Source organism: Lissotriton helveticus, assembly GCF_964261635.1.
Source record: "Lissotriton helveticus chromosome 1_1 unlocalized genomic scaffold, aLisHel1.1 SUPER_1_unloc_19, whole genome shotgun sequence".
Lineage (NCBI taxonomy): Eukaryota > Metazoa > Chordata > Amphibia > Caudata > Salamandridae > Lissotriton > Lissotriton helveticus.
This window is the reverse complement of record NW_027611658.1, coordinates 2,964,133-2,988,991: the sequence shown is the minus strand read 5'-3', so window position 1 is coordinate 2,988,991 and position 24,859 is coordinate 2,964,133. Positions and strand designations below refer to the sequence as shown.

The 24,859-nt window shown below is 47.5% G+C and overlaps 2 protein-coding genes and 1 non-coding gene across 3 annotated transcripts in view; 1 reads left to right on the top strand and 2 right to left on the bottom strand.

Moving 5' to 3' along the window:
• The window catches only part of LOC144805697 (uncharacterized), a 171,276-nt gene that overhangs the window by 73,355 nt on the left and 73,062 nt on the right, over window positions 1-24,859 (bottom strand).
• The window catches only part of LOC144805698 (uncharacterized), a 37,058-nt gene that overhangs the window by 8,925 nt on the left and 3,274 nt on the right, over window positions 1-24,859 (top strand). The gene's annotated exons all lie outside the window — the stretch shown is intronic.
• On the bottom strand, window positions 5,977-6,049 carry TRNAK-UUU (transfer RNA lysine (anticodon UUU)). Its single transcript has one exon. It is a non-coding gene; the product is annotated as a tRNA-Lys (tRNA).

Genomic DNA, 24,859 nt, shown 5'->3' with positions numbered 1-24,859 from the left:
GATTACAGAATGCCATGGAATATAATTATATATATACATATAGTAACTTTGGCACAGTTCAGTGTATCTGCACAAAACTATTTTGGATTGGCATGGCTAGTTTCATGCAGTGTTTTTTTGTGGTCCTAAATTAAGCCACTAGTCATTTAAGATAGAGCTAGTTGGACCTTTAGCCCATGAATGGTGTGTGCATCTGGACTTGCGGACTCAAATGTAAAAATATATTGGATCCGATTGGATGAGGAAGCTTTTTCGTCCATCCATTTCGGATTCGTAACCCAAAGTTGGGTCTGCTGACCTGAAGCTCCCTGATTGGCTGGCTACATCTTGAACCATTACATGAGGAAGAGACTTGTTCCCCGCATCCTGTAAAAATACTAAAGAAGCAATGAAGTGCCGTGGTGCCATCCTGTCTCTCCCTGGCACAGGGGCTGCCTAATGTTAAAATGTAGAAAGACATTGCTGATTTTGAGACAGAGGTTGGATTCCACATCATGGCCCTTGAGGTCCGCAAACCATAGGCAGGTGTCTGCGCAGGCACAGTAATTGGCTTTGTACCCTGGCGGACATTTGTGATGTTCGGAGACCTGCTACTCGGTCTGAAACCCTATCGATGTCCAATAAGGATACAGAAGTTTGAAAGGGTCCGAGAACCCCAGGAAAGTGTCTGGGAACCCTTAAAAAAAAAAAAAAAAAAAAAAACATAAGCCAGGCCCTTCAAGGAATCCCCTGCTCTGCCCACCGTTGAACACCTGGGCCTGCTTGGAGTTGGCTGCAGGGAACTGTTGCGTGTGTATATGATGAAAAAAAAAACACTGAAAATAAGCATTGGCAAAGCAAATAGGTGTCTCCTATCCGAAAGCTATCGACTTTGGCAATGAGTTTTAGCCATTATGTACACCAGTGTGACTGCTGTTCGGCATGGTTAAAAGTTAGTGGCACAGGTTTGGGTGGGGTAGATAGAAGGGGATAGATTGGGGTAGAGTGGAATGGGGTAGATTGGAGTCAAGTGGGGTAGATCGAATTGGAGTAGATTGAGGTGGAGTGGAGTAGATTGAGGTGGAGTAGGATGGATTGGGGTGGATTTGAGTGGGATAGATTGGGAAAGAGTGGGGTGGAATGCCCCGGTTACTTACTGGTAATCTTCATTACTCCGAGTCCTAGTCTTCCTTGCCACAATAATTACTGATGAGCATTCTGCTCCTACAGAAACTCCAAGCAAAAGTTAACATACTAGTCTCCCTATCCCTCCAATATGGCCCCCAGTGGCAACCACCAATCACATAAAAGGATAGAAGATCCGCACCATGACCTGTACACCAAAGCCGTGTACATGAAGCCAAAACGGAGGGCCGGGAGGGAACGGAAATTATACTGTGGTGAGGAAGACTAGGACTCGGAGTAATGAAGATTACCGGTAAGTAACCAGGGCATTACCTCCTCGTCCGTCTTCCTCGCCACAGTAATTACTAATGAGCAGATACCAAAGCAATATCAGCTTCATGGATAGGAAACACAGCCCACACACGGAAGGCAGTACAACAAAAAACGTCAGTGACAACAAAGGAGAGAGACACATCTCAAGAAACCACGGAGTACGCAACCAAAGAGGCAAAGGCAACAGAAGCACCAACCCCAAGCTGGTAATGAGAAAAGAAGGCATGAGGGGAAGGTCAAGTGGCCGTCCTGCAAAATCCCCCAGGGAAACAACCCGAACGGCGGTCCAAGAAACAGCAACAAAACTAGTATAATGCCCCCTGAATCGGACGAGAGGGAACCACTGACAGAAACAGACACCAAAAGGAGAGCCGCCCATATCCACCAAATGAGAGCGGAAGAGATGGCAACAGTCCCCGACAGGCCAGCCAAAATGACAAACAAGAGGCCACCACAGAAAAAGCAGCCATGCAAGGCAAATTACACACCAAGGCACGCTACACAACCAAAATTGTGGAAAGGAGACAACGGGAAGCATCACTTCCGCCGACTGACTAAATAAAGAGCACAAGTAGGCACAAAAGAAGGAAGAACACGCAAGAGCACCCAAACCTTCACAATGTCAAAAAAAGCAAGTTCCCCTACTCCAACTGACCATGGGAACCCCGTGCAACACACTCAACCCCAACAAAGGTCCCACAGGGAGGAGATAACACAGGACAAGGGCGTAGAAGTGCCAGAGAAGCGAAAAGAGGAGTCATCAAAGGCCCCACTGACACAAAAGGGAGACCATGAAAAAAAACTCTAAAGGTAGCCCCCCAAACATGGACGGTAGAAAGGGCCAAACACAACCAACACTGACCCCCTAAAAAATATCCAGTACCCAAACAGGAGCCAAACCATAGTGCAGACACAAAATAGCAAAGGAGACCCAATGTATGTATGTATGTATTGCATACTTCTATAGCGCAACACTGTCACCCAAAGGGTATCCTGGCGCTTTGACTATACATAGCTAATGCACACCTACAAGGATCATACTGCTCTTGGAAAGACATAGGTCTTCAACCCTCTCTTAAACGGCAAAAGTTCTCCCTGACTCCTCAGGGAAAACGGGAGAGAGTTCCAAAGCTTGCCAGCTGAAAACCCGAAGGAACGGCCTCCCATCCTTAACCTCGGGATCCTGGGAACAACTACCAGACATGCCAAAGAAAATCGTAGAGTTCGAGAGGTAGAATACCAGGAGAAAAGATTTTGCAACAAGACCGGTCCCTGTCGATGCAAGGCTTTGAAAACCAAGCAAGATGCTTTAAAAAGAATACGCTGCTGAACAGGCAGCCAATGAAGGTCTAACAGCACTGTAGTAGAAGAGGCAGCACGCGATCGAGAGAGTACACGTTTAGCTGCCATATTTTGTATGCGCTTCAGCTTACCAATCAGATTTTTAGCATAGTGAAAGACAACAAAGGCAGAGGGGCGCCCGCACAGTGGGACAAGACCCGCAACATCAAATGAACAACCATCAAGGAACAAGGAACACTGCACAAGAGCCAACCCAGAAGCAACACTGACCGGAACACCGGAAGAGGAACCAGAGGGCCCATCAAATGGAAACAAAAGGAACGGCAACGTCCACCCTGGACGCAACGCCGCCTCCAACAACAGAGGAAACCTCAGGGGGGCGAAACCAACCCGGAACCACAAGAGGCACCTATGCTCCCCACCCCCAAACCTCAGCACAATCCCCGGAATCAGGGCAATCAGAGGAAAGCATACAACAGGCCCCTCGGCCACCGGAAGGATATCACATCCATCTTCCAAGCCCATGGAACAGGAATAAATGTGTAGAAACAATGGATCGGGCCTGGACCGAAGACGCAAACAAGTCCACCATCGGACACTCAAAGCAGCACATCAATGGCCGAAATGTTATCTGTTCCGGATGATAAGACCCCAAGGGGGGAAAGATCCCGTACAGACAGGCCGTCATCAAATTCCCCCGGTGCGGGAGAGAAACCGCAGACAGGGAGGCCAACCATGACCCCGTCCAGGAACAATGGAGTCGACAGAGGAAACTAAGGGAACGAACATCGTACCCCCTTAAAGAGAGAAGCAGAACAAGACAACGAGATAGTCCGTCCGGACACAAACATGGCGAACTACCAGCAAGGCAGTAAACGTCAAGCAACCCAATTGAACAGCCTTCAGCTCCCAACAAACGGAGAAACAAGAAAGCAGAGCCACCGACCACCAGCCTCTCATTGAAGATACGTCCAGAATAGGCCCCCCTCCCCCAGGGTAACAGACAGGCACTCGCAGTAACCATCCGAGAGGGAACAAACAGAAACGGACGACATCAGAACAGATGACCGACACCCAGCCACCAACCTAGAACTACCCTCACCAGGGCAGACACAGGAACCCCCAAATCGAAACCAGATAATGGGGGAGCCAATAAGAAAAACAATATAACGCACAAGAAGAGACAAAGGGAGAGGAGCCCAAGGCACCACTACCAAGTAGGCGGACAGTATACCCGGACCCCCAACCAAAGTCACACTGGAGAGCAAGTCCCCAACACCAGGGACCAAAAACAGACATCAGAGGCAAAGTTAGTGTATGATGCATGAACACCAAACCCAACAGCGTCCCAAGTGAGCCCCAATGTACATCCGATCCAGAGAAGGAACCAGGAATCAAGAGAATCCGTGGCCCTCGAGGACTAGGCAACTCACACGGACATGGAGCCTTGCCCCAGAGAAAAAAGAAGCAGACTCAACCAAACAACCATGTAAGGAAGATCACAAACCCCTTCCCATGTAAAAGCCCAACCAGAGGTTCCAGAACCGCAGCAAAGACACGAGGGGTGGAACACAGGCCAAAGGGCAAATCAATACGAGAGGCAAAAGGACAGGAACATGGAGAGAAGCATCCCGCAAACCGAAGGAATCCAGAAACCCAATGAATGAGCAGAGGCAGGAACACCTGAAAGGACACCAACAGGAATTTGACGGGATCTAAACATGAATCCAACCAAGGCAGATCCACTACCGGCCATAGGCTCCCATGAGACATCCCACCAGGAAGAGACCAAAGAATACACACGGCCCCGCTGATCCGCAGGCATCGGAACAATAGCGCCATAGTCCACAAGGCAGTGTACACACCCAACAGTGCCTCCAATCATAGAGCGACCCGGGGCAAGGGGTGACCCGAAACCGTCTGGGGGAGACAGTAGGAAAATAAGGAGAAAATCTGTCAACACCACCAGGAGAGCCCAGTGGACTGACACAGTCCGCATCCAGCCGACCACAAAGAGAGACAGCTGACCTCCCACAGGACCCACACCTGGAGCAACCCGAGGCAGAAGAAGAAGAGGAAGAGGTGGCAGGGAACGGGGACTAGTCAGAGGAAGAAGTACCCCGGCCACGCCCAAGACCACGAAAGGTCGGAGGAGCCCTCCCAAGACGAGCAGGGGCAAGTGCAGAACCACTCAACAGAACCACCAAGTGAGCACCAAAAACTCTCAGTGAGCATCGGCCCTCCAAGACCGGAACCACAACAGGCGTTAGCCCACATCACCTGGTACTACCAGACGGCCGCCCAACCTGGCACTAACCAGGCGCAACTTTTAACTTCTCAGAGCAATTGAGATCAGGTGTGGTATAGGTCAGAATGGGCATAGGCCCAAGGAGTCAAAGGAAACAAAAGAAACGAAAGAAAGAAACCACCCGCATTATCCCATCGGGGTGAGAGTGGGAAAACGACCACGCCCAGTCCAACATCCACCTTAACAGAGGCAGGAAAACTAACTGCAAAGACCTGCAAGGGATAACGGTGACTCACAAACCGGGGGAAATTATTTTTAACAACATCATTCCAAACAGCCTCCAACACCCTAAAAACAGATGAGAAGAGAGGCAACGACACGGGCTCCTTGCTTCGAAATTGCGCAAAGTAATGAGAGACCTCCACATCCACCACGGACTTGGGAAACAACAGGATGGAACAAATGTGCAGAAGAATATCTCTAAGACCTGACCCCCTCACAAAACGACCCATAAGTACCACATCCTCGCCCATACCAGGCAAGGGAGAAACCAGGGTCACACCGGGCCGTAGTAGGGGGAAGAACCCAGGCCATATCAATCCAAACGGCAGCCACCGCAGAATGAAACAATAACCAGAGCAAGGCAAGCGAATGGACCGCGTCCAGAGACCTAGAAGACCCCTGAGCGGCAGCAGATTCCAACGCAGCACCTGCCACCATCAATGCACACACAACAATGACATGCAAGACACCCACGATAAGCAAGAGCGCTTAAAAAGCGCCTTATAGCCAAGGAAACCGGGAAAAAAATGCCTTAGGCCGGCCATCAGCATGCCCATAGTAATCACGCCACATTTTTTAAAGAAGGGGCACGACAGATGGGTATTTAATGACTCAATCAAGACTGCAATGCAACATCTGTAATAGGATTCCTCATTCATTGGATACTGAAATGAGTATGCAAATAGAGAACATTTCATTACCCAAGCTGCCTGAACAGGGACTTGAACCCTGGGCCCTCAGAATAAAAGTCTGATGCTCTACCGACTGAGCTATTCAGGCTCTACCAGGAACCCCCTCAATTGCTTTGCATTCAATGCGCCTATCTGTATCCAGATGACACGAGGCCACGCCCCTCCCAGTCGACAAACGCGACCCCAGAGTACAGCTGATGGAGAAGCGGCAGCTGACAACCACTGGGGAGGAGGGAGATCGCGAGCGACCCATCCCCACGGGAGGCAGGAATCAAGTAAGACACTCCGAGTCCGCTACAGCAGGAGTCGACATTACATCAGTCACACCAGGAGGTAGGAAAAATTAATACACGCCGAGTCCGCTAAGCAGGACTTGGTAATACAAATAACAGACACCACGAGGGAGGAGAAAGCCTGTGTGCGTAGCACCAGCCCCCCCAGGGTTTCAGGAAAATAAGGAAGACACGACGAGTCCGCTAATCAGGACTCAGTGCATAAATCAAACAAGACAGGCACGTAAACTTCCAACGTCCGCTAGAGCAGGACAGTGGAGAATGCCCAAAGTGCAAAATGGGGGGGAACAGGCAATAACACCTAAAAGTCCGCTAGAGCAGGAGAAAGGAGAATGCACAAAAGTGCCCAATAAGGGGGGGAAACACTGTGAAACACACATGTAGAAACAATAACCCCCCTCATGTAACAGAGCACAACAGTCCGCTAAAGCAGGACCACCACCCCCAACTTACCTGAACAAACAGGAACATGAACAGCACTCTGATTAGTGCAGAAACAAAAAAACAGGTTGTGGTGTGGATCTAGTATCCTTTTATGTGATTGGTGGTTGCCACTGGGGGCCATATTGGAGAGATAGGGAGACTAGTATGTTAACTTTTGCTTGGAGTTTCTGTAGGAGCAGAATGCTCATTAGTAATTACTGTGGCGAGGAAGACGGACGAGGAGGTAATGAGGTAGATTGGAGTAGAGTGGGGAGACTGGAGTGGAGTAGTTTAGAGTGCAGTATATTGGGGTAGTATGGATTGCGGTACTTTGGACTGGAGTAGAATGGAGTGGAGTTATATAGAGTGGTGTAGGGTAGATTTGGTTGGGGTGGGGTAGAGTGTGGTGGAATTGATTGGAGTAGATTTCTGTGGGGTAGATTGGATGGGGTAGATTGGGATATGTAAGTTAGGGGTGGAGTGCTATTGGGTAGATTAGGGTGGAGTGGATTAGATTTGACTGGAATGAGGTAGGTTTGGGTAGAGTGGGTGGAGTGGAATTGGATAGGTTGGAGTGGAGTGTTGTGGGGTAGATTAGGGTGGAGTGGAATGGGGTGGTTTGGGTGGATTGGATGGACTGGGGTAGATTGGATGGAGTGGGGTAGATTGGATGAAGTGTGGTAGGTTGGATGGAGTGGGGTAGATTGGATGAAGTGGGGAGGGATAGATTGGGTGGAGTGGGGTAGATCACAGTGGAGTGCAGTAGATTATGGTAGATTGGAGTGGGTAGATTGTGGTAGTTTGGAGTGGGTAGATTGTGGTATGAGTGTAGATGAGTTGGATAGATTGCAGTGGGGTAAATTGAAATGGAGTTGGGTAAATTGGACTGAAGTAGAGAGGTAGATTGGGGTGAAGTCGGTTAGATCGGAGTAGATTAGAGTTGGGGTAGATTGAAGTGGAGTGGGGTAGTCTGGGGTATATTGGAGCAGAGTGGGGTAAATCTGAGTGGAGTGCGGTAGATTGGGGAGGAGTGGGGTTGATGGGGTAGATTGAGTTAGAGTGGGGTAGATTGCAGTGGGTAAATTGGGAATGGATAGATTGGAATGGGGTGAATTGTAAGGGGATGGATTGGGGTACTTTGGAGTGGAGTGGGATAGATTTGAGTGGAGTGGGATAGATTGGATTGGAGTGGGGTAGATTGTGATGGGTACATTGGTAATGGATAGATTGGAATGGGGTGAATTGGAGTGGGATGGATTGGGGTAATTTGGAGTGGAGTGGGATAGATTGGAGTGGAGTGGGGTGGATTGGAGTGGGGTAAGTGGTATGAGTAGAGGAGCATGGAGTGGAGTGTTGTTTCATGGAGTGAGTGGCATAGATTGGAGTGGGATGGATTGGGATACTTTGGAGTGGAGTGGGATAGATTGGAGTGGGATAGATTGGAGTGGGGTGGATTAGAGTGGGGTAAGTGGTGTGGAGTAGAGGAGTGTGGAGTGGAGTGTTGTTACATGGAGTGAGTGGCATAGATTGGAGTGGTGTGGTGTGGAGTTGAGTGGCGTAGTGTGGAGTATACTTGGTGTGGTAGCGCACTGCCATTACAAACAACACATTTTCAATTGAAATGATCATTACATTTACACCGAAATATGGTTTTACTGCGCATAAATGATAATGTTTGCAAATGTCATCCCTTAGTGTATTAATGTGTTTCAATCGTATTCAAATATTTTTCTCCACACTTCAGTAATTCAAAACAAATGTGCTTCATTTGTACTAATTCTGATATATTCTAGAACACCAGCCCAGTTCTTTTTTTTAGGTCTTGCCGCAACAGCACTTAACTTTGTGGGATTACTGCTCACCCATTGCTTTTTATTTGTTTCTTTGAATCTCCTTTAAACAGCCTTGCTTCCAAATGGCTAATCTTTCCAACTTGTCCCTCCTTTTCGTAGATTGTTCCCTCCCACGGAGCACCGTTCCGTTACTTGTATCCTTGCAATGGTCCCATATTATAAAATGCTTTAGGCAGTTTTTCTTTTTTCTTTGTCTAAGAGCACTTCATATGAGCACTTTTTTCACTCGCTCCAAGCTTTTTTCTAAATGGCTGTAATTCTTGTTCTTATCTCGTCACATTTTCTGTTCATTCACGAGATCAAATGTCAGATGATGTTTCCCCTAAAAAGCCTGTTCTTTCTCTGACTTCAAAGTAAGTCTCACTCATCGCTGCTTGCCTCTCCTTGCTTGTTATTTTTAAAAGCAAATTACTTAATTTTCTTGCCTTCACCACCTCCCCTTCGCATAATGGTAGCAGCTGTTTCAACTAAAGTGCTCATTTCTACTGCTGCCCCCCAGAAACTTCACTGTCCACTGTAAAGTTGGCACCTAGGGTACTGGAAGGACGGCTTGGGGTGGAGGGGACATTCGCATGTACAGAGGGTCGTGCCATTGAAGCATCTTCTGGCAGCTCTCCCCAGCAGCACCATGTCGCGCACATCTGTACAACGTTTCCGGGCCGAAAGCAGTATAGAATAATAGCTATATATTCTGTAACCAGTCAGTTTGCTTTGTACAATCCACTGTACTAAATGATAGGAGGTATTCTTAGTACATGTATTTCTAAAATGTCACATGTAGTGATATTTAGGACACATACTATTGTATTGCAAGTTGATCTCTAGTAATCTTTAGACAAGTATTATTTGTAAAGTAGAAATGCTTTCCACTTAATATTGAATATATATACTTGGTAGTTTGTTTTAAAGAACTAATCAAACCAAATATCAGAAGTACAATGCTATAGAATTGTGAAGCACTCTGATACTCAGTTGGGTCATGTTCACGCTATATAAAACACTGAATTAATAAATGAATAACACACCTGAGTGCGGGGATACCATCACACCTGGTGCCTGCTGTGAAGAAGGTGTGTGAGGGCTGAAAAATTACCTTCACGCCCTGCAAGGCCAGCGCCCTCGATGCTGCCTTCGTGGTGGCCATATTGAAACAGAAAACCATCAGGACATCTCAGGCATTTATACAAAAAATACCGTGAAAGACGGCAGGCCCGTAGGCTGATTTGGAAATTATTGGGCGCATTTCTAGTGGTATCTTGAGGAAAATAGTCAAATAAAGTACGGCGGCGAGGCCAAACTACTTTTAAAAAATAACATACTCACACTGGGGAGAGACTTCTCATGCTCTGATTGTGGGCTGGGATTCCTTGCAATAGACAGCAACTGTATCTAGCTTCTTATCAGACTAATAGCCCCCTTAAGAGCTTATTGATGGCACAGTAATTGAAACTCACTTAAACCATAGTGTCTGTTTGTCTCTCGCTCTCTCTCTCTTTCTCTCTATCTCTCGCTCTCTCTCTCTCTCTTTCTCTCTATCTCTCCCTCTTTGTCTCTCCCTCTCTCTCTCTTTCTCTTTCTTTCTATCTTTCTCTCTCTCTTCCTATATTTCTCTCTCTCTTTTTCTTTCTATCTTTCTCTCTCTTTCTCTCTCTCTCTCTCTCTCTCTCTCTCTCTCTCTCTCTCTCTCTCTCTCTCTCTCCCCCTCCCCCTCTCCCTCCCTTCCTTCCTTCCCACGTAGTTTGTGGTTATAAGGGTTTCTATTGAAACACAATTATTTCTTTGCTAATAACTTTGGAATCTTTTGACACATCTGCACCCACTCTTCAAAAAGATGTTTTTCTGGTTTCTCTTTATTATACCAAATGTGTTTATTTTTGTGGTTTGGTGTAGTACAATCTTGGCTGAAAGGCATTGAAGCACTTTTCTAAAGAAGAAAGACCAAAATGCAGATTAGATGTGCCACAAAATAACAGATAAGCAATAGACTAATCCCACAGATTACGTCACGGGAGAAAGTTCAAACAGTTAATATCTGTATACATTGGAAAAGTGGATGCAGAAAAGCGATCACAGATTTATTATTCAAAGCGTCTCTCAAATAGGAGGATTTTGAGTTCCTTTTTAATTGTGGCAAGACTTGTGGTTGTTCAAGGTGATTGTGGGAGGGATTTCCAGATCCTTGTAGCGCTGGCAGAGAAGGCGAGCTTTATAAAGCGCTCTTGCCTGAATGTCGCTTGTTCCAGCAGGACTTTACGAATTCTCGATCCTTGTTCAGATCCAGAGATTTTGCATTTTACAACCATGTAGGAGGGTGTGGAGTTGTGGAGGGCTTTGTGGGTGATGCATTCAGTGTTCCATTGGTCTGTTGCTTCAATTGGAAGCCATTGTAGGACGTGAAGTATAGAAGAAATGTGATTTTAAAACGTTGTGACCTGTCACAAAGTGGATAACTGTATGAAGCATTTCTCTCAGTGATGCTAATTTTCTCTGGGAAGGCTAAACAGGAAAGAGTTCCAATAATCCAGTCTGAAAAGTACCAGCGTATGGACTACTAAGTTTGTCAGGGACTCTTGTGCTTTGATGAGACTTGCTTCAGAAGGTAAATGTGAATAAATATAGGTCTGTTATTGTTGAGGTTGTTCTAGTCGGCATTTGTATTGTTTGATAAAGGGGGGGGTGACTTGGCCGAGTTTGAGGGAGGTTGGCATGGAGCTGCTCGAAAAAGAGGAGTTGGATGATTTTGGTCCACACAGGCGAGATATGATGCGACTGAGATTCTTGACACACTCAGGAGGGAGGGGATCGGAAATGTGCGATGTTGGTTTCATGCAAGCAAGTAAATTGAGCACTTCTTCTTAAGGGATATAGTCGAATTCAGTCCAACTGGCATAGGGTGAGTTTGGCGAGACAACCATTTGTTGGAGGTAAGGCCTTGGGTAGACCCTCTTTGCTAGGGGGGGGACACCTTTGGTGTAGGACAGAGAGATGGGTGGGTCTAGAAAGATTTCAAATGTTAGATATTTTTTCAGAGAAGAATGTTGCAAACTCTTCGCAGCGCATGGTAGAGTCATTTATTGAGTGTTGAGGGAAAGAGGAGGTTTGCTGTTTGATGATGTTAAGAAGGTCTTTAGGTCTGTTCCTAGAATGGTCAAGTTGGGCTCAGAAGAAGGGGGATTTTTCTCCAAAGATGTTTTTTGTATTTTATGCGTTTAGCTCCCGGTATCGCAAGATGTGTTAATAAGGGTTGTTGTCTCCAGTTTATTTCATGAAATCGGAGTTGTTGCCTCTTTGTTAAGGTCGTTGTTAAACCAAGATCTGAAAGGAATACTTATGATTTCTTGAGTTTCAAAGGGGCATCTATGTCAAGTAGTTCTCCCATTTTTCTGTTGTAGTGGGCGGTGAGATTATCACCTTGGAATTTGGGAACTGACTAATGCTTCTAACTTGGTTGGATGGCATTGAGATTGAAAATAATTAGGTGGTGAGTACAGTTGGTGGGTAGGATAGAATTGAGGGATAAGGTGTTCTTCTTAGAGATGCCTCAAGGGTAGAGCCCTTGGTATGAGTTTGTTTCTTGCAATGTTGGGTGAGATCGTTCGCTTCCAGGAGGGTGGAGAGGGCTTGTACTGTTGGATCATCAGCATTGTTCAAGTGGAGGTTCAGGTCTCCTAGTAGAATGTCTGCGCTGCCTTTAAGGCAGTTTTGCGTTAATAGGTTTGTTTAGTCCTCAAAGATTTGTCATTTTTTCCATGAGGGTGATAGATGACATGAATTTTGATAGTGTGGGGGCCTTTGGATGAGTTGAACTCCTACATATTCAAAGCTAGGGTATTTCGTGTTGAGGAATGGAGTTAAGCACAGATAGTTTTTGTGTATAATGTTTAATCCACCGCAATACGATCCTAGCGGTCGTACGGATGATTGAGAAGCCATGTGGGTTGAGGAAATTGATAAAAGAGGATGAGTGGTCGTTCAGCCAGGTTTCAGTTGGAAAGCAGAAGTCAATTTTGTGTCCTAGGATCGTTTCGGCTATTTGAGTGGCATGCCTGACTGCTGACTGACAGTTTAGTGGCAGGCAGCAACACGTAGGTAGTGATCTTGGAGCAGGCTGACAGGGTTGGATGGTTGTTATTTGGGTAGGCCGTCTGGGAGGGCGGGTGGTGTTCAGGGTTCTACTCGTGCCAAGGATGACCGGGATCTGGCGGCGACAAGGCTTGCTCGGGGCATTGTCACACATGCTGCTCAGCATTTCAGCTTCCCGTTGCATGATTTCAGTCGTGGTGCATCTATGATTGAGTTGGTGATGGATATAGGGGTTAGTTTGTCTAGGTGTGGTAAATAAATAAATAATACCTCTCTTTTTGAATGCATAAATGAGTAACAGATAGCTCAATAAATAAGAGTCAAGATTCGAGGTAGTAGGAGTTTTGCAGGTTTAATACAGCATAAGGACAGGGACAGGACAACCTGCACAGGAATAGGATGGCAGGGCCCGACAGCGCTGTCGGGGTCAGGATCAGGATCGGCGTAACTTTTTAATAACAGCACATGAGCATATATACATAACGCAAACACATAGCATTACATTGCAATAGGCGTAGCAGTGGGTGGAGCAATAGGCGTGACGCGTAGCAGTCGCGAAAGATAAGGGTGAGAATGGGTGTAACAGGGCGTATACATGGACATGTGATGCAAACGTAACAGAATATGTCATGAATGGGGCGAAACCCATGGAGGGGGCTACCTAAGGAGCCGGGACTTCTAACCTGGTGGTGCGCGCAAACTGGTAATGACGTGTTACTAGGAGAAGCTGGGGGCTATGAACTCTGTGCTAGGAGCAGAGACTGAAGTCTGGAGAGTCAGAGCGACATGTACCTAAGCAGTATCTAGTATCTGATGTTTAGAGAACATGTTGATATAAACTAGAAATCAGGAGGGGAAAGGCTAACAGACACTAAGACTGAAGCATGCATTATTCTACATGTGGTGCGTGATGAAGAATATTAAATGACCATTAATACAGTATTTCTCTTACATGGAGACGTGAAGGCTAGACAATGACGGAAACTATTGATGCAGTTCAGTAGCTTAGGAATGCAGAGAAGGAGGACTGAACTGATATCTGGAACCATAACATACTCTTGGCAGACTCAGAGGCAGAGCCAGGCTGAACCGGGCACTGTGAGGCAGGAAGTAAGTGAAGGGTCGAGGATACAGGTGGGGGCTGTATCGCTCCTCAGCGAGGGCTCAGGAGACAGAAGCTGAAATCTGGTGTCCGGGCCCTTTTGAGGCCTAGAAAACGGGGACTTTATAATGAAATAACGTGCACACTGAGAAACGTGGCAACGTAGCTTTACATAGGCCTGATATTCGTAGTATTCACGAGGACTGGAAACTGGCATACTAGAGGTGGACACAACTATAATTGCGTCTTGAATCGAACATGGGGAATACATATGCATATTAATCATGCACACATAACATATGATGGAGGACGCGTAGGGACACAGAACATGGCAGAATTTACTTTTCCACATTCCCTCCTTGTCACTACGTTTCCATCAGGAAACATCAATATTCATGATACCATCTATCATTTCATACAGTATCATTTGCTCGTCTCGAGTTTTCTTGGAACGGGACTTAGAACGGGGCTTGGGACTAGGAATACAAGAGGTAGCACAAATGCCGCAAATCGCAGGGCCACATTGTATACAGAGGCAGCAGCTGAATATGATCGCTACTGCAATACCTAGAAAGGACAATACTTTCCATCCCCAGGCGGAAATTATATTCCAGAACCATAATTTCGGACACATAATTCGCCTTTGACTGGTAGTACTGAAATAGCAGGTAAGTCTGGAGTAGAATCAGACTGGACATTCAGGACCATAAAATTCGAAGAATAATTACCTAAATTGTAAACTTCATTTTCTAGATCTAAACCTGTTCTGTGGGGGAGACCTTGCTTGTCTGGGAAACATGTACTGTTAAGAAAAGACATATCTGTTGAGGATGACGTTAACGTGGACCATGCTCCACACGAACCATTATGTGAAAACGGATAAGGAAAGAGTGGCAGAACTCCCTTCGGTGTCTGGAAAGGGGGGAGTCGACCACACACCCAACAATTAGTGGCATTGCTGGTCTGGTGTGAATAATGTAACATGCGGATGAAAGAATTATTTCGCATAGCAAGGCGGTAAGAGAGTTCATGAGGAGGCAGATCACTAAACGCATGCTCTACTGTAACATTAGAAGACTTATTTACATGAGAAACTGGGAAATACAGGTAAAATGCATAACTGGTGCAGGAAATCATAATGCTGAGAAATAATATGAAACTTAGAAAAACGATACATCGGATTGAGTTTTGACTAACTCTCTCACTATGGGGGTCTATTTTATACATGTCAGAAACAGTCTAACCGTTTCACCTAGGGGAGGACTTAGACAATCAAACTGGCTGACTTATTTTACTAGACCGGAGTTTCAACTTATACTCCTGTTGCGGAGTTTTCTCTAACAGGGGAGGGTTCGTAGCAATGTCCTTTGCGGGACAGTCCTTGAGAACAGTACTTTGGCAGTTTTTAAGATCCAGAGTATAGGGGTTAGTTTGTCTAGGGGTAAAGGATAGGGGATCAGAGGGTATGTTTGAGGCAGGATCAGTGTTCACTATAGATGCGTGAAGCTGTGGCAGGAAGTAGGTAATCTTTGCGTTCTTACGTAGTGACGAGATTTCATCCAGAATAGTGTTGATTGTGAGTTCAAGCTGGGCTGTTGTAGGGATCAGTTGAGTGACGATTGGGTCAGTGGTAGGAAGTGGAGTGTGATGGAGCACGGCAGAGTTTGGGGTGGAGGCTAATGCAAGAGCGGCCCGTGCAGGTAAGAGAGGTGGGGCTGGGTGGGGGGAATTTAATAGACGACAACGAGGGGGAAATTATTTATTTAATATTTCCTTGTCGTCGTCTGTCGCATTCCCCCGGCCCCCCACCACTCTAACCTGCAAAACCCGCTCCTGGGCTAATGTAGTATCCAGCCTGCTCTGGTTGGAGAACTGAGAGGATTCTGATGTGATAGATAAGTCAAGCTGGGCAGTGGAGGTGAGCCATGCAGAGGGGGCAAGTAGTTTTGGTATCCAAACCGAAGCTTCAGTCCGTCTGGGGATCAGAGAGGCTGTAGGGGGTGTAGAGGTGGGGGCAGTGCGAGTGGGGGTTTGAGAGTAGAAGGTTCGGCTAGGAGATGAGGACGTGCATGAGAGAGGGTGGAGTGGTGGTGGTGGTGAGAGCGAATGGCATGGCGGCGCAGAGGCCGGAAAGTGGAAAATAGATAATTTTGTTCAGTGGCTTGGATTAGGATGTTCCCATTTCTGTATATAGTTATGAACAGATCTCAGCTAAAGTTCTGGGATAGGGATATAGTTTGTTTAGATCCATAGGGGACATGGTAGCATTTTACATGAAGGTGTTGAATGACGTTTTCTCTCCTTTTGGCGGGTTTCATACTGTAGAAGATGAAGTCCATTTGAAGACTTCTGTGTGTTGGATTGTAGAAGATGTCTGTTATTAGTGTCTCTGGGTGTTCTTAAAGGATTTTGTGTTTTTACTTTTTAGCAGCATGTTTGGAGAGATTTTGCAGAAATGAGTTGGGGGCGTACCTTTCCACGCTCCCAAAGTTAAAGTGATACTCAGAAGTTGTTTCTAGGGAAAACCAAAGTTAGACTTCAGGAGACGCATTCAGAGCTGTGCATAGTGGTCAAGAGGCAGCCTCCAACAGCTGAGATGCCTGCCTGATTGTAACATTGGACCCTTCAGTGAGCAGTTGGTGGCCACTTCTTTGGAAGAGTGGGATGCGAGTGTCAGAGGCGTGTGAAAAAGGTCACCAAGGCGATCTGGTAGGATCCCTTTGAGGAAAAGGGGGCCTTGAATGCCGAAAAGCGTCTAGGGTCTGTTGATGTCACTGGGTTCTTAGTGGCCACGTTATCTAGGAGCTGGTGGTTGTGAAGGAGTTTATTGGTCAGTCTGCAGAAACGTCCTTTATATTCGAGGGCATATATACAAGTTATACACCCACATCATAGGTAGTATATCAATATCAGCTTAGACTAGTAGACATCACAAAGGATGGGTCACTGCTATAGGCACATGGTAGAATAGGAAGCAGCATCAACTTGAGATAACAGTATATGCACGAGATAATATTGGAATAAGATGGGCAAAACAATCCGCATGTACGCTTAGAATAACAGTGTAGATATAAAAACACAGTATATTCGCAAGAGAACATCTTGCACTTTAGCTTTGTGGAACTTGGTTGAGAGTTCATTTTAATGGTGAGATATGTTAGGAGGGGTCACTAGGTGTCATTGATGTAAATTGTCTCTGACACTATAATTTTGTGGGACTTTGTTGAGAGTTGTTTTTATTGGCATGAAGTATTAGAAGGGACAGTGGGTGGCACTGGGACCTCGTTTATTCTTTTGCTGTCTGGAGTCCAATATTTATACCTGGCGCCCACTAGTAGAGGTTTCTATGGGCTTCCACCGCCATGACGTGTCAGGCATCCCCTTCCTCCTTGCCCTTGGTCCAGTTTGGCTGGAGTCACAAAAGACCAGTGATAACTCCTTTGTGAGAGTGCTCATGCAGAGCCTTTGTGATGTGCAATGTGATAAGTGACAGCTGCTCCCCCTCGTTAAGTTAAAGAGGCTTATCCTGCCAACACCTCGCTTCCAAATGAGCAGAGGAATACCGAAGCACTCAGCGAAGTCCAATAACCATGCCTTGTGGCCCCTAAAGAAGTACTGCAAGATCAGAGATGTTTGTTGTGATTTATTGTTTCCACAATTATTCACCTTTCTTGCGTTGGAGACGTAAAATCCATTACAGACAGGCATCTGTTTTGTCATAGAGACTTTTTCAAGGCTGCAAGAGGATATACAAAGTATCTTACCCAATTGTAACAATGATATAGGGATAGGAAATGCAGCTGTTAATTCACCACCACCGGATAGAACAAGAAGAACACCGTTGTGATCCTGAAGGATACCCTATGAAGAGCCAAGTGCATCGGATGAAATCCTAAAACAGATTGTGCCTGATAATCTGGCCATGCTAAGTTATTGCAACTTGCTGTAAAATAATACTACTCTTGATAAAGTAATTGTTAGCCAAAACAACAGTAATCAAATCTATTAGCATTCCAGAATGCTCAAGTAGAATGGCGTCTCCGATTTAAAAAAAATGCTGTATGGCAGCAATCCCTCCAGATTTGGGGATACTAGTACATAGTGCACAGAAGTCCAAGGTAACCAGTATGTTGCTGTCAGTCTACTCACATTTTTTTCTGATTGCTTCATCAACCCTACCCCCTTCTGCTGCATACACCAGAAGCAACACTACAAACAACCCCCTCTCCTTTTGCCGCTTCAGCCGTGCCGTTTAAGGTTTATTTTGTAACTTTAAAGCTGAGTGTAGCACTCACTCTTCCCTAGACTCCACCCACTTTTCATCTGCGTTGGACTTGGCCCTTTTGGCAGGTTCACCCCTGAACTTTTTGCCTTAAGCTCTGACATGGTGGTATTGATTTTAGACCTCTGTGCACTTTAGCACTGTGGCCCAGTGTAGAGTGCCTGCGCTCTCTGAGTGCTGTGGTGAGATTGGCCTGCCCTCCCACAGGAATGCATGGGGGATATGTGTGTCCATGGTAATTCCTGGTATGAGAGGAGTGCAGGGGCGAGTTTAGTATGTATGAACACGTGAGAATAAATGCTGCACAGATTTATGGTGAGTGGTAGAGAAATGCCACTTTTAGAAGTTGGCATTGCTGTGTGTCTGCCTGCCTGATTTGAATTGTATGTCTGGCTTGTAGTGACATGGGCTGGATGGTGTGGGTGGCTCCAGGAGACAGGGTGAGTCAGCCCAGTAATGAATAGAGAGATCTGCATGCAGATGGGAGGGAGGAGTTGCACCTGGGACCTGAATAGGGCTGTGCCTTCCCTCCACAATGCTGGCTCCGCCTCCTGTGGTGCGTCTGATCACTGAACCCCCACCTAACCATAGGGAAGAGGAGCCTGGTAAACAGAGTTCTCCAAAACCAATTGCATCTGGTTTCCCAAGCCCAATGCTGTAACACAAAGTAAATTGTCCTATAAATGTAGGGGCTGTGACCCCATGAAGTATTACATTTGTTCTGGGAGGACACTCTGCCAGGAGGAACCGCCGCTGCATGCTGACCTGCCTCGCTGCACTTTGCTGGGGTCTCCCCAGCACCAAGGACTCTCTTATTTCTGCCTTTTTGAGGACTTTTGTGGCCTAACGCCTCGTGAGCGCTGTATTTGGGTTGCCTAAGGGAAGAGGAGCAGGCCCTGCTGCAGTGCGAGGCTGCGAGGGAATCCCGGCGTGTGGGATTCCCCCCATAGCTCCTTATTGAAGCAGGAACCCACCTTGCATTTGTGTGTGCTGCCGGCAGGTCCCCACCCCGCAATCATCTTTATTGAAAGAGTGGGTGCCCACCTCCCACTGCCGCTGTTTCCACGGATTAGTACTTTAAAAAAAATCGAAGCGGGAGCCCACGCCGCCGGTTCTGGCCCACTGCATGAGGCTGCCGCCGAGAACGCAGAGGATGTACAAGAGTGGCCGCCGCGCTGCCCGTGGCGACCCGGAAGCCAGGCAGAGCTTCCTGGCTATGGGCGGGGCACTCCGCAAGAAGCCGGAAGCAGGCGGGAGTCTACCCCGCGCTCCTGTGGAAAAAGGAAAAAGGAAGCAGACGGGAGCCTACCCCGCGCTCCATGGACCAAAAGAAGCGAGAGACTGTCCGACTAGGTGAGGAGGTGGCCAGGGGTGGGAGAGAGACGAGGCACGTTGTCAATGTCTGCCCCCACCCACCAGGACCCAGAGAATTCTGCCAGTGCACCCCAGTGAGTGAGGGGGGGCTGAATGCACCCCAGTGTTGGTGCCGCTCGAGGCACATTGTCGGTGCTTGTGGCAATTTCTCCGCTGCACCCCAGAAGCGGGCAGCTGCAACGTTTTGGGCCCTTCTCCAGTCTAATCTCCAACGCGATTCCCGTGCTCTTCCCCGTGCTGGCAAGATTTTGTTACAGTTGCCCCGCGTGACAGTGGGCAACTGAAACATTTGGGGCAGAGTTTAATTTCAGAGTCCGAGGGCGGGACTACTATTTGCACAGTGCCCATCCTCATTGCTTGTGAGGCATTGTTTTGGGCGCCAGAGGCACAGTGAGTGCCAGGACTGCCGGTGCATTCCCACAGCTCCCCTGCGAAGCGCAGGCAGCTGCAACATTTGGGCCCATTTATTTTGTTAGAGTCCCAGTGGGGGACAGAGGGTGCCAGTGCCCATCTTTTTGGATTTCACAGCTGCCCAGCAAGTAGAGGGCAGCTGCCACATTTAGGCCAGCACTCCTTTGGGGGCATCTCTGAATGAGGCAGGTGTGAGATGCACTCCTCTGTCCAGCGCAATTGCACACTGCGAATTCCGCTGCATTGGCAGCAGCCCTGACATTTGGAACACAGGGCATTTGAGCCCCTGAGAAGGCCACTTGGCCAGGGAGATTAATAGGTTTGTAGGGCGCCAGGCCCTAAGGTGATTTATGAGTATGAGGTCTATCCTAATGTGTCTATGCCCAATGAGATAGTGTAATGTGTGTATGCCCAAAGTGATGCAGACATAATGTGTTTATTACAGGTGATAATGCTGAGGTCATTATGGTACCAGTAGTTACTGGTTGTTTTATTACTTGTGTTTTACTTACCTGTTCTGATGGTTATGACCAGCGCCCGATTGGCCTGGTCCTGTATATAATCCCCTGTGAATATTACCTAGTGCCAGTTGGCACAGTGTATATTATGTGATTATGTTTCGAATGTGTTTATGACAATACAAAGGCAAATTTTTATATAACCTTGTTTGGAGTTCCTTTTGTGGTGTGCCTAGGGTGTTGCTGCTGTGTATGTGTCTGTTGCGCAAACGCTTTAGAGATTGCCTCCGGGATAAGCCTGACTACTCGTGCCAAGCTACCAAGGGGGTGAGCAGGGGTTATCTTTGGCGTGTAACTCCCTTGCCCTGACTAGAGTGGTGATCTCTGCCTGGCTTTGGCGCAAGCCTTAGCCAACCAGAGATCCCATTTCTAACATTGGTGGTCAGCGGTGAGGAGAGGACTTGCGTTTGGCAAGTACCACAGCAACAACTGGTTGCTCTACAACCCTGCATTTAGATAATCACGTGTTTGGGGATTATTGTTTCAGAGTTTTATTTTATTTTTTTCTCCTAAAAGTGTCAGTTTTAATTACGTACCCCTGTTGCAGCTCTTGCTCCTAGGTCTCCGGTGTTGCTCGTGTCTCTGAGCGTCCTGCCAAAATGGAGTCTGCCTTTAATTTCTATGGTCTGTTTAGATACAGTATGTGGGAGTTGGTGGGGTTCTGTGAGGAGAGAGACATAGCAGTGAGTGGGTCAGACACCACGACAAAACTTCGGAAAAACCTGATCCAATGGAAAAAGGACGAATGGGAACGTGAGCACAATGAGGAGATGAAGGCCCTGGCCGCCAGCCAAGAGGATGGTGGGTCTGAGGGGGGGCCTGTGGAGTTTGAAGAGGAGGAATAAAATGACAGGACCGGGACGCAAGTAGATAGCGAGGACCCCATAGATAGGGAGTCTCTAGCTGGGTCCAGTGTCAGGGGCAGTGCCCCATCCCTTTCCCTATCCCCAAAGTAGTGGGTAGATAGGAGGGAAGAAAGGGAGCATCAGCTAGCTTTGGAGAAGCTCAGGTTAGAGCATGCCAAGGAGATAGCGCAGCTGAGTGTGGAGGAGAAAAAGCTAGAGACCGAAAGGGTCTTAGCGCAGGAGAAGATGGCGGAGGCTGAGAGGGCCTTCGCCAGGGAGAAATTAGCTCTGGAGGGTAGATTATCCCCTGAGTGCAGTTGTGGTTTTCTGGATTCACCAGTGAGGGTGGGGTCCAGTGGTGGCAGAAATATGGAGTCCAGTGCAGGAAGTCCCATTCCCAGTTCCCAAAGTATAGTACCTTGTTCCCAAGAAGAGGAGTACAGGTTGAAGTTCAGGGGCAGTAAGAAACTGTCTCACCAGTTTTGGGGGGAGTTTGCGGATGAATGTTATGATGCACTGGTTGATTGGGTGACGGTTAACCCGGAACATGATTATTAGGGACTGATCAATATGGTTATCAAAGAGCACATGCTCAGTCGTTGTTTGCCGGGGTTGTGCCAACACCTGTTGGAGTGTGAGTCCTTTAATCCTTGGGAACTTGCACAGGAGGCACACTTCTGGGTAAGTGCCCGAAGTTCTGCCAGGACATTGGAGAGTGATTCCAAAAGTAGCGGCTTGGGTATCTTCCCGTCCTGTGTGGGGGAAGAGGTTCCGTGTAGCCCAGCTAGGTCCCAGTGTAGTGGGAGGGGTGTAGGGGTTCACGTCCTGTCTCAGTGGAGTAGGAGTGAGTGTGGGACTGTATGTCCCCAGGTGCCCGAAACCCAGTCTCAGGGCCTGAAGGGTTCCCTAAGGGAACACCAGGTTGAGGGCCTAGGCTGTACTAGGAAGCCATTTGAGGGGGATCTCCTAGTGTTAGGAGACCCTGGAGCATCTGTAAACAGAGCTCTAGTGGTTCTGGTGTCTGGCAGTATCGCTCCAGTTGGAAGGGTGCAGAAGTCTGGATTGAGGGGTGAGAGGGGAATGTGTCCCCCAGTGGAAAAACCAGTGGGTCAGGGGCCAGCCAGAAGGACTGAGTCACCATTGAATGGCAATGGTGACACCAATACTGTCCTGGGGGATCTTCGCATGCTGTTAGATGAACAGGGGTCGGGAGATCTGCGCCAGGCAGACTTTCACACGACACATGGGTCATGTGTTACCCTCATGGGGTTGAGGCTGTGTGCGCCCCCAGAAGTCCTGACGTACCAGGCAAGTGTTCAACCGCAGGGGTTGGTCCCTGGGTTGGGAGGACAGGTTCAGGATCTGCCTGACCTGGAGGGAGGGACATCTGTAACCAGTTTGGTTTTCAGGGGTACCGCTCCAGTTGGGAGGGTGCAGAACTCTGGAAGGGGGTGCAGAGGGAGGGAGCCCTTGCCTCTGACCCCGGTGCAACCTGAGGGTTTAGACCCTGGGTTGGGAGACCAGTTGCTGGAGAGAGGTTCTGAACTGGTGGGAGAGTTGTGTTCTAGGGGGACCTCTCAAAGGAGGAGAGTGCTGAACCCTAGGAGGAAAGGTAGGGGGAAGAAAGCCTCGCCCACGACTTCTGGTCAGCCTGAGGGTACGGACCCTAGGCTAGAGGATCAGTGGCAGTCTAGAACTGCCCTTATGAGGGGAAGAGTGGAGAATGGGTACTAATTGCCATGGGTAACTACCCCCACTCTGTGGATGGGTAAGGACCAGTGGCATCTGGGTGGCCTAGGGCCTGGTCCTGGCCGCGGGCAGCTAGGAAGTACCAGTGGGGTAGCCTAGTCGGTCCTGAGAGCTTTTACAAAGGGTACCACATGGGTTCACAGTGGCGTAGAACAGGAGGGTGTCCTAATGCCAACAGAAACAAATTCAGCAATAATAGGAAGGGTGAAGGCACCCGTTAGGGGTGATCCTGTAGAGAGGGCCATGTCTACCAAATTCAATAGCTGTTTTCTTCAGTGCAACTAACAAGCTTATTCTTGCAGTAGTAGCATCGATCCTTCATAAGTGACTTCCAAGGTATATCATCGGTAAGGACGTAAGCGCTGGAGAGATGAGTTAAAGGCCGGTGTAGAATGTTGAGTTCTGACATACACGCAGTGTAATCAAGATGTGTTCAACTACTCTTCATGTGTGGCTTGGTAATAGGTGAGTACCTGGGCTGGAAGGAAGCTATAACTGCTGACAAGATCGGGGATAGGAAGCCCGTACACTAAAAGCGCTCTTCCAGAGAGTTTGCCGTGGTCCAGCACACTGCTCGTGCGTGCCACGTGTGCCTCAGTTGAAGTGCAGAATCGATGCTGGCACTGGTGGAATCTCAGTGCAATGCCAGCCTGCATAAAATGCTTAAAGATAAAGACAGCGACACTGAAAGTCTACATGTCGCTGGACTAGAACTGAACGAAACAGCTTCTAATGGAATATATGGCGCCGTTACACAAATAAAAAACGCTTACGCTATGTGGAGTAAGAAAACTAAAGGTGGAGAAGGAAAGCACACAGAAATAGTTCAGTTCACATTACACTGTAATTCACATGCTATGAAGCAGAGATTAACCAGGTGTTTGTGAAGAAACATTTCAGCACAAAATCGACCAGTGTTATCTGCTTTCATGTACTTGTAGTGTACAAAGATTTATCTCCTTCCCGAAACCATCAACAAATCATTGTCTCACAACATGCTGGAGAGCAGTCCCAGAAAGAGGGTCGGGGTTGGGTTTACCGAGTCTCCCCAGACGAAGCGGCCCACCACCAAAGCTGCTGCATAAGGGACCCAGAACAACTCCTTAGACAGCCATAACATACAGAGCTCCGATGGAGAGCCAGACAGAGATCCAAGCTCCAAAAGTCATTAAGGCTGACCCCGAAGCCAGCAGATCACGAGGCGCTAGAGAAGCTCTGTCTGATCAAGTTCCACAGGGAGTGCCTGAGAAACCACTACTGTCCTCCAATGTATATACGGCTGCTGCATTCTTAAAACCGCCAGCTGTGTTTGATATTGCAAAAAAAACTGAATATTGGCGATAGATGGATGGATAGAAACTTTTGAAGATTTCATAGATGCAATAGATGAAAAAGAGTATAAAGTATCTTGAGAAACATGACCAATGAAGCAGTGAAAGAAGCCATGAAAAAGAATTTGCAAGAAGGTGAAAAGACATATGGTCAAATCGAAAAGGCCTTTAATGTCAAGTTTAAGCCATTGCCAAATGTGAATTATAAAAGATATATCTTCATCCAGAGGCCAGGTAAGACCATTGATGAGTTTGTTGAAAGACTGGATGTTTGGTAAAGCACTGTAAATTCAATAAATTTATGATGAGGAGGCTACCCTCCTCGGAGTAATCAATGGATGTCTGTCGTAAGCATTTCATCGACGAATGCTGATGGAAACTGAGCTTGTATCAAGTCCTCAAGGCTGCTTGCGCTGACCAGCGTACTTATCTCCAAGTGACTGACATGGAGGCCGTAGGTGCCCAAAGTGCGTCGGTCATGAGCCCGAAAAGTAAGCCAAGGTACAAGGCCGAGGGACACTAGGTCCTGTCTCCACAGAAAAAGAAAACGTGTTACAGATACGGACTGTCATTTCCACACAAAGGTAAATGTCCCGCCATCGGACAGATATGCATAGACTGTGGTAAAGCGAAT